Source organism: Scyliorhinus canicula, chromosome 27, assembly GCF_902713615.1.
Source record: "Scyliorhinus canicula chromosome 27, sScyCan1.1, whole genome shotgun sequence".
NCBI lineage: Eukaryota > Metazoa > Chordata > Chondrichthyes > Carcharhiniformes > Scyliorhinidae > Scyliorhinus > Scyliorhinus canicula.
This window is the reverse complement of record NC_052172.1, coordinates 6,158,243-6,167,934: the sequence shown is the minus strand read 5'-3', so window position 1 is coordinate 6,167,934 and position 9,692 is coordinate 6,158,243.

The following is a 9,692-nucleotide window of genomic DNA, read 5'->3' as shown; positions in this document are numbered from 1 at the left end:
GACTCCAATTCAGACTAAACGTTAGTGCAGACAGACAGCCCAAATCCTGCCCCCGGAAATGACATCTTTCCGGATGACGACGGCACATTTACGCGAGAAAAAATAAAAGTACAAACGGGCGGATGTTGAAAATTTGATGAAACAAAAGAAAATGCTGGAAAAGCTGACCAAGTCTGGCAGCATATGTGGAGAGAGAAACGGAGATAACGTTTCGAGTCTGTCTCAGTGTTCCACAGATTTTGCTCAAAGATTCCGAGTTTACGCGGTGAACTGGCTTAGGAATGCGTGTCGGCTTCTGTGTTTCTCTAGAAGATAAATATATGTTGAAATTTGCCTTGGGCTTGGGTTCACACTGCACTGTGGACCAGCAATAATCTGAAGTCTATTGTCTGTACAAAGCATTTAACTTAGTGCAACTTTCAGAAAAGTTGTCCAGGAGAATTACCCCAAACCACTTCAAGACAGTTTGTGTTGGTCTTTGAGACACAGCTCAGAACTGGAGTACGAACATCTAGGCGGACGTAGCAGTGTAGTGCTGAGTTGTTGTCGGTGTTTACGTACTGAACTGTAAAGGGAAATGTTTTTGCCCTCAATTAACACGAATGGGCAGAATTATGGTATCCCTACAGTGTAGAAAGAGGCCATTCGGCCCGTCGAGTCTACACCCTACACAGACCCTGTCCGTGCTCTATCCCTGTTCCCCCACCTAACCTTTGGACACGAAGGGACAATTTAGCATGGCGATGCCACCTAAGCTGCACATCTTTGATGAATTCCTGGATGTGGAGCTTTACTGAGAGATGCTCCCTCCTAGATTACAGAAATGAATACACTTCAACGGAGATGATTCATTGGCTGTGTGTCCGTGGGCCTGAACCATTGTCACAGAAACTCCCCACTACATTCGTTCAGAAGGTTGCACAGGTGTCGACCACGGAATGAATGAGGCAGAGGGGGTAAAGACGGGTTTTGTGTTAGCTTGCGGTAGGGTTGAACCGCTGTGCTTTACTCGCAGCGCAGAAATAGGTCACCGAATCTGTCAGGTTGGGGTTCTTCAGATGCAGGGTGAATTTGTTGCTTCCAGCATCAAGTTGGACGGGGAAACGTATCTGGAAATCAAGCCCGCAGCCACCGTACCCGCTGCAAACTACTCCATCGGGACTCCCTCCTTCCTGTACCAGAACAAGGTGTAGGTGTTCATGCTATATCCAACTAAATTGCAGAGCAGACTGAGGATCTCTTCCTGTCTGATCGAAGCCACGGGTGGGAACTCGGCCACAGTGGGTGCAGCCCGGACGCCTAAAGCAGGTTTCAAGAAAACAAAGCATCTAGAAAAACAAATTGAAACCTAACAGAGACTGTTCAGCCCACTCTGACTGCTAGTTCTTTAAAATGACAATTCAGGCGATACTGATCGGCAAGAGGACAATGTTTAGGGCGACAAAGACGGTTACAGACCCAGGGGGGCGATATGTCATGGTCAGCGGGGCCCTGGATGGGGCGCCGGTAGTCCTAGTCAACGTGTACGTGCCCAACTGGGACGACACGAGCTTCATCCAAAAGACCATGGCAGAAATCCCGGACATAGCGACGCATCGACTAATCATGGGGGTGGACTTCAACTGTGTACAGGACCCAAAGACGGACAGATCAAACCCCAAAACGGGGAAAACCTCAAACATGGCAAGGGAACTCGGTCACTTTATGGAGCAGATGGGAGCTGTGGACCCCTGGACGTTTGCCCACCCGGGGGAGAAAGAATTCTCCTTCTTCTCCCCAGTACACAACGTGTTCACCAGAATTGACTTCTTTGTGGTGGGGAAAACGGTGCTTCCAGGGATAGACAAGGTGGAATACTCCGCAATTGTGATATCAGACCACGCCCCACACTACATGGATGTGCGGCTGGAGACGGGAAGGGCCCAGCGCCCCACATGGAGGTTGGACGGTGCCTTACTAGCTGACAAGGCCTTCAGCGAAAGGATAGCGTGGGCCATAGCGGAGTACACGGAGAACAACCAAAACGGGGAGGTATCATCCTCCACGTTCTGGGAAGCGCTTAAGGCCGTACTAAGAGGGGAAATCATTGCCTTCAAAGCGCAAAGAGATAGGGAGGAAAGGGTGGCTGGGCAGAAGCTGGTCGACTCCATACTGGAGGTAGACCATAAATACTCCGAGGCCCCGACCGTAGAGCTCCTGGCGGAGAGAAAAGAATTACAAAGGAACTTTAACCTGCTCTCCACAAGGAAAGCAGTGCACCAACTCCGCCAGGCGCGCGGGACCCTGTACGAACACGGAGACAAAGCCAGCCGCCTGTTGGCACATCAGCTGAGAAAGCAGGCAGCCACCAGAGAAATTGGGCAAATCAGGGGTACCAGAGGCACGTTGGAAACAGAACCAGAGAGGATTAACAAAACCTTCAAGGCCTTCTACCAAGAGCTGTACACCTCAGAGCCCCCAACGGGGAAGGCTGGGATGAACCGGTTCCGTGATGGACTGGTCATACCAGTCGTGGGAGAGGGCAGGAAACGGGATCTGGAAGCACCACTAGCACTGGGAGAGATCATGGAGAGCATTAGCTCCATGCAGGCGGGGAAGGCGCCGGGACCGGACGGATTCCCGGCGGACTTCTACAAAAAATTTGCGACAGCGCTGGCCCCGCACCTGATGTTCACAGACTCGCTAGCTAGGGGCACACTGCCACCCACGTTAGCACAGGCCTCAATCTCGCTGATACCTAAGAAAGACAAAGACCCAACGGAATGTGGGTCATACAGACCCATATCTCTGCTGAACGCAGACGCCAAAATACTGGCCAAAATCCTAGCCAAAAGGCTAGAAGACTGTGTACCTGAGGTGGTCACAGAGGACCAGACGGGCTTCGTCAAAGGTAGACAGCTCACCTCGAACATCAGGCGCCTGCTGAACGTGATAATGACCCCTTCCGGGGAGAGAACACAAGAGGTGATCGTCTCCCTGGACGCAGAAAAGGCCTTTGACAGAGTCGAATGGAAATACCTCATAGAGGTACAGGAGCGGTTCGGGCTTGGAACAGGGTTCACCGCGTGGGTAAAACTCCTATACAATGCCCCCATGGCGAGTGTACAGACCAACAATACCAACTCCCAATACTTCGAGCTGCACAGGGGCACCAGACAAGGATGCCCACTGTCCCCACTGCTGTTCGCACTAGCAATCGAACCGCTAGCAATTGCGCTCAGGGCAGCAAAAAATTGGAGGGGGATCCGAAGGGGAGGCAGAGAGCACAGAGTCTCACTCTATGCAGACGATCTGCTCCTCTACATCTCGGACCCACAAAGCAGCATGGACGGAATCATCGCGCTCCTGAAAGAGTTTGGAGCCTTCTCGGGCTACAAACTCAACATGAGCAAAAGCGAGATCTTCCCAGTACACCAGCAAGGGGGGGGGGGGGGGGGGCAGCACTAAAGGGGCTGCCGTTCAAACAAGCCCGACATAAATTCTGCTACCTGGGGATCTAAATAGCCCATGACTGGAAAGGGATCCACAAATGGAACCTCACCAGCCTGACGGAGGAAGTAAAAAAGGACCTGCAAAGATGGAACACACTCCCACTCTCCCTCGCAGGAAGAGTCCAGACGATCAAAATGAACGTATTGCCCAGGTTCCTCTTCCTGTTTAGATCCATTCCGATCTACATCCCCAAGGCCTTCTTCAAAGCACTGGACAAACTTATCATGGCGTTCGTATGGGGGGTAAAAATGCTAGGATCCCAAAGAAGGTCCTACAGAAAACAAAATCCAGGGGGGGGGTAGCCCTCCCGAATCTACAATCCTACCACTGGGCGGCAACAGCCGAGCGAGTAAGGGGATGGATCCAGGAGCCAGAAGCCGAGTGGGTGGGTGCGTGCGGAGATGGCCTCCTGCATGGGGACCTCCCTCCGGGCCCTCGCCACGGCAGCACTCCCATCCCCACCCAAAAAACACTCCAGCAGCCCAGTGGTGACAGCCACCCTCCAATCCTGGAACCAACTGCGGCAGCAATTTGGCCTGAACAAAATGTCGGACAAGGCTCCCATCTGCAACAACCATAGGTTCAAACCAGCACTGACTGACGCCACCTTCAAAAGGTGGAGGCAGGACGGGGGGACACTGACAGTCAGGGACCTATACACGGACGACAGGATTGCAACACTGGACGAACTGACAGAGAAATTTCGGCTAGCTGGGGGGAACGAGCTACGGTACCTGCAGCTCAAAAACTTCCTACGAAAGGAGACAAGGACGCATCCACAACCGCCACGACAGACACTACTGGAAGACCTACTGGATGCAAGTATCCGAGAGAAAGGGAACTGTAGCAACATGTATGACCGACTGGTAGAAAGGGACGACACCGTACTGGACGCAACAAGAAGGAAATGGGAGGATGACTTGGGGATGGAGATAGGGTGGGGACTCTGGAGCGAGGCACTGCATAGGGTCAACTCCACCTCCACGTGCGCAAGGCTCAGCCTGACGCAACTAAAAGTGGTACATAGAGCCCACTTAACGAGAAACCGTATGAGTAGGTTCTTCCCGGAGGTGGAGGACAGATGTGAACGGTGCAAAAGAGGCCCGGCCAACCACGCCCACATGTTCTGGTCTTGCCCCAGAATTGTGGAGTACTGGACAGCCTTCTTCGAGGCTATGTCCAAAGTGGTGGGGGTGAAGGTGGAGCCATGTCCGATAGTGGCGGTCTTCGGGGTTTCAGACCAGCCAGATCTATTCCTGGAGAGGAGGGCGGACGCCCTTGTCTTTGCCTCCCTGATCGCCCGCCGTAGAATCCTGTTTGGCTGGCGGTCAGCAGCACCGCCCAGAGCTGCAGACTGGCTCTCCGACCTCTCGAATTCTCTCCAAATGGAGAAAATCAAATTCGCCATCCGAGGGTCAGACGACGGCTTCCACAGAACGTGGGAGCCATTCATGCAATTGTTCCGGGACCTGTTTGTGGCCAACGTACAAGAGGAAGAATAGTCGGGGGAAGGTAGCCGGCGGGGGAGGGGGGGCTACGGGCTCGTTACGGGGGTTTGATGGCTAGCTAAGGCTCAAAACCAAACTAAATAAATGCCAATAAACATGTTGGGGAATGTAAAATATGTATGCCGGCGAAAAGGGGGAGGCCACAGTTATTACTACGAAGATGCTCACCTGTAAATATATATGTTCATTTTTGCGTGTTCTTTTTTTTCTCTCTCTCTAACAATTTGTAATTTGTTCAATATAAAACATGAAAACTGAATAAAAAACATTTATTAAAAAAAAATGACAATTCAATCGCTTTCGCCCCATCTATTTTACCCATATCCCTGAAAATCCCTTATTTCTGTATCTACACCGGTTTTTACTTTATTACCCCTTCCACTTATTAACAAATGTCACCGTCTTTTACCATTGGCAGCGAATATTTGAGGGGGAAAGACTTAATGTCCCATCCATAAGCTAAGAAAGATGAAGGGCGTTCTTCATGAGAAATCCATTCGCTTTTTTGTGAGGGGTCGCGGAAGGATAATGTGTTACCAGTAAATGTTCCCATTCAACGGAAATGCAACCAGGTTTAATAGAAGTGCACCTGAATATTGGCCAGTCAATGGAGCCAATGGGCCACAGAGGAAAACAGTTTGAACAAATGAGAACCCAAGCATTTACTTGTGACTTTTTATTTTTGAAATGGTGGGACAGTACAGAAGGCAGTCTCAAATGTTCGCGGGTCACTATCGGCTGTCTGGACTGCGGTGTTGTCAATGTTTCCATCTCAATGAATCGCCCTAAAGAAAAGTATGAGCTGGACGTTACGTGGCTAATTGTGGGGTCGCCTTCTGTAGAAGGAGCTGCCTCCTTTCCTATACTGCACTCGTGTCTGAATTCCCAAAATGTAGAACCAAAGCACTGAGATAGACAAAGTGTTGAGTCCTTGTTTCATACAGAGTATTGAGCACAAAGACAGGCAGGTAACATAAAATTATTATAACCTTCTTATTGGGCAATATTTGGAGCATTCCCGGCGTGGTAACCAGATACCAGGATGCGTATGAGGGCCCCTGAGAAGAATCAAAAGGGTTTTGCCAGAATTGTTCCTGGATGAAGGAATTTCACTAACAATGCTGGATTGCAGATTCTCGGCTGGTTCTCCTTTGAACAAGGGAGATTGAACAAGGTCTTACTAGGCGTGATCAAGATGACGACAGTCATAGCCATAGAGCCAGAGAGTCATTGAGTCATATAGCACAGTAGGGGCCCTTCGGTTCATCGAGTCTGCACCGACAAACTAGACCAAACATACACTAATCCCATTTCCCAATACTTGGCCCATAACCCTGAAAGTTATAATGTATCAGGTAATTAGCCACGCACTTCATAAAGAGTGTGAGGTTTCCCGTCAGTATTACTCTCATAGACAGTGCATTCCAGACTCACAAGACCCTCCCGGTGCAATATGTTTTCCACTAATCCCCTCTAAACTTCCTGCCCTTCATCTTAAAACGATGACCCATCGTTTTTTACCTTTTAGCTAAGAAGAACGGTTGATTCCTATCCACCCTGTCCATGTCCCTCATAATCTATAAATAACATAGAGAAAGAAAATACTTTCCAGAACTCAGGGATATAGATAAAACATTGTGGGGGAACAGGTACAGAAGGAATACGAGGAGAAACATTCTGACACAGCCAAGTTAATGAGCTGATATTGGGAGATCACTTTCATGTCTATGATTCAATATTGAGAACCAACTTCATTGTTTGAAGGTTCATATTGAGAGGGCACCTTCATTGTCTCAGGACAAATAGAGGGGGAATAATTCATTGTCTCAGGGTCAATACTGAGGGAAATCTTCATTATTTCAGGGTAAATATTAAAGGATGACTCTAGCCTTAGGGTCAATATTAAGGAAGCGCTTCAAATTTTGAGGGTCAAGGTTGAGGGAACAATTCATTTATCTGGGTCAATAGCGAGGGCTCACTTCATTGGTTGAGGGTCAATACCGAGGGAACACATGATTATCTGAGCGTTAATACTGAGGGAACCCTTCATCGTCTGAGGATCAGTACTGAGGGATAAGTATACCCCGCAGGGCAAGAATTATAGCTGGGGGAAGGGCAATTATGATGCCATTAGACATGACTTAGGATGTGTAGGTTGGAGAAGTAGGCTGCAAGGGTTGGGCACACTGGATATGTGGAGCTTGTTCAAGGAACAGCTATTGCATGTTCTTGATAAGTACGTACCAGTCAGGCAGGGGGGAAGGGGTCGGGCGAGGGAACCGTGGTTTACCAAAGAAGTGGAATCTCTTGTTAAGAGGAAGAAGGAGGCCTATGTGAAGATGAGGCGTGAAGTTTCAGTTGGGGCGCGTGATAGTTACAAAGAAGCGAGGAAGGATCTAAAGAGAGAGCTAAGACAAGCAAGGAGGGGGCATGAGAAATCTTTGGCAGGTAGGATCAAGGAAAACCCAAAAGCTTTCTATAGGTATGTCAGGAATAAAAGAATGACTCGGGTAAGAGTAGGGCCAGTCAAGGACAGTGGTGGGAAGTTGTGTGTAGAGGCTGAGGAGATAAGCGAGATACTAAATGAATACTTTTCGTCAGTATTCACTCAGGAAAACGATAATGTTGTGGAGGATAATGCTGAGACCCAGGCTATTAGAATAGATGGCATTGAGGTGCGTAGAGAAGAAGTGTTGGCAATTCTGGACAGGGTGAAAATAGATAAGTCCCCGGGGCCTGATGAGATTTATCCTAGGATTCTCTGGGAAGCCAGGGAAGAGATTGCTGAGCCTTTGGCTTTGATTTTTATGTCATCATTGGCTACAGGAGTAGTGCCAGAGGACTGGAGGATCGCAAATGTGGTCCCTTTGTTCAAGAAGGGGAGTAGAGATAACCCCGGTAACTATAGGCCGGTGAGCCTCACGTCTGTTGTGGGTAAAGTCTTGGAGAGGATTATAAGAGATACGATTTATAATCATCTAGATAGGAGTAATATGATTAGGGATAGTCAGCATGGTTTTGTGAAGGGTAGGTCATGCCTCACAAACCTTATCGAGTTCTTTGAGAAGGTGACTGAATAGGTAGACAAGGGTAGAGCAGTTGATGTGGTGTATATGGATTTCAATAAAGCATTTGATAAGGTTCCCCACGGTCGTCTATTGCAGAAAATACGGAGTCTGGGGATTGAGGGTGATTTAGAGATGTGGATCAGAAATTGGCTAGTTGAAAGAAGTCAGAGGGTGGTGGTTGATGGCAAATGTTCAGAATGGAGTTCAGTTACGAGTGGCGTACCACAAGGATCTGTTCTGGGGCCGTTGCTGTTTGTCATTTTTATAAATGACCTAGAGGAGGGCACAGAAGGTTGGGTGAGTAAATTTGCAGATGACACTAAAGTTGGTGGAGTTGTAGACAGTGTGGAAGGATGTTGCAGGTTACAGAGGGACATAGATAAGCTGCAGAGCTGGGCTGAGAGGTGGCAAATGGAGTTTAATGTAGAGAAGTGTGAGGTGATTCACTTTGGAAAGAATAACAGGAATGCAGAATATTTGGCTAATGGTAAAATTCTTAGCAGTGTGGATGAGCAGAGGGATCTCGGTGTCCATGTACATAGATCCCTGAAAGTTGCCACCCAGGTTGATAGGGTTGTGAAGAAGGCCTATGGTGTGTTGGCCTTTATTGGTAGAGGGATTGAGTGCCGGAGCCATGAGGTCATGTTGCAGCTGTACAAAACTCTAGTACGGCCGCATTTGGAGTATTGCGTACAGTTCTAGTCGCCTCATTATAGAAAGGACGTGGAAGCTTTGGAACGGGTGCAGAGTAGATTTACCAGGATGTTGCCTGGTATGGAGGGAAAATCTTATTAGGAAAGGCTGATGGACTTGAGGTTGTTTTCGTTAGAGAGAAGAAGGTTAAGAGGTGACTTAATAGAGGCATACAAAATGATCAGAGGGTTAGATAGGGTGGACAGTGAGAGCCTTCTCCCGCGGATGGAGGTGGCTAGCACGAGGGGACATAGCCTTAAATTGAGGGGTAATAGATATAGGACAGACATCAGAGGTAGGTTGTTTACGCAAAGAGGTGTGAGGCTGTGGAATGCCCTACCTGCAAAAGTAGTGAACTCGTCAACATTGAGGGCATTTAAAAGTTTATTGGATAAGCATATGGATGATAATGGCATAGTGTAGGTTAGATGGCCTTTAGTTTTTGACTTCCCATGTCGGTGCAACGTCGTGGGCCGAAGGGCCTGTACTGCGCTGTATCGTTCTGTGTTCTATGTTCTATGAGGGAATATTAACTGATTGAGTCTCAATGTTGAGGGAGCACTTCATTGTCTCAGGGTCAATGTTGAGGGAACACGCCACTGTTTGATGATTAATACTGAGGGAACACTTCATTGCCTGAGGGTCAATATTGAGTAAGCACTTCATTTTCTGAAACTCAATTTACAGTGAGCACTTTATGGGCTCCGGGTCAATATTGAGGGACACCTCTTTTCCTGAATGTCAACACTGAGGGACAATGTTACTCTCTCAGTGTCCACACTCAGGGAAATTTATTTTCCCAGGGCCAACACGGAGGGAACATTTTACTTTCTGGGATCAATATTGAGGGAGCACTTCTGTGTCTGAGGGTTAATACTGATAGAACACTTCATTATCTTTCGTGTGAGACGGGAAGTCGAGGCACCTTGTC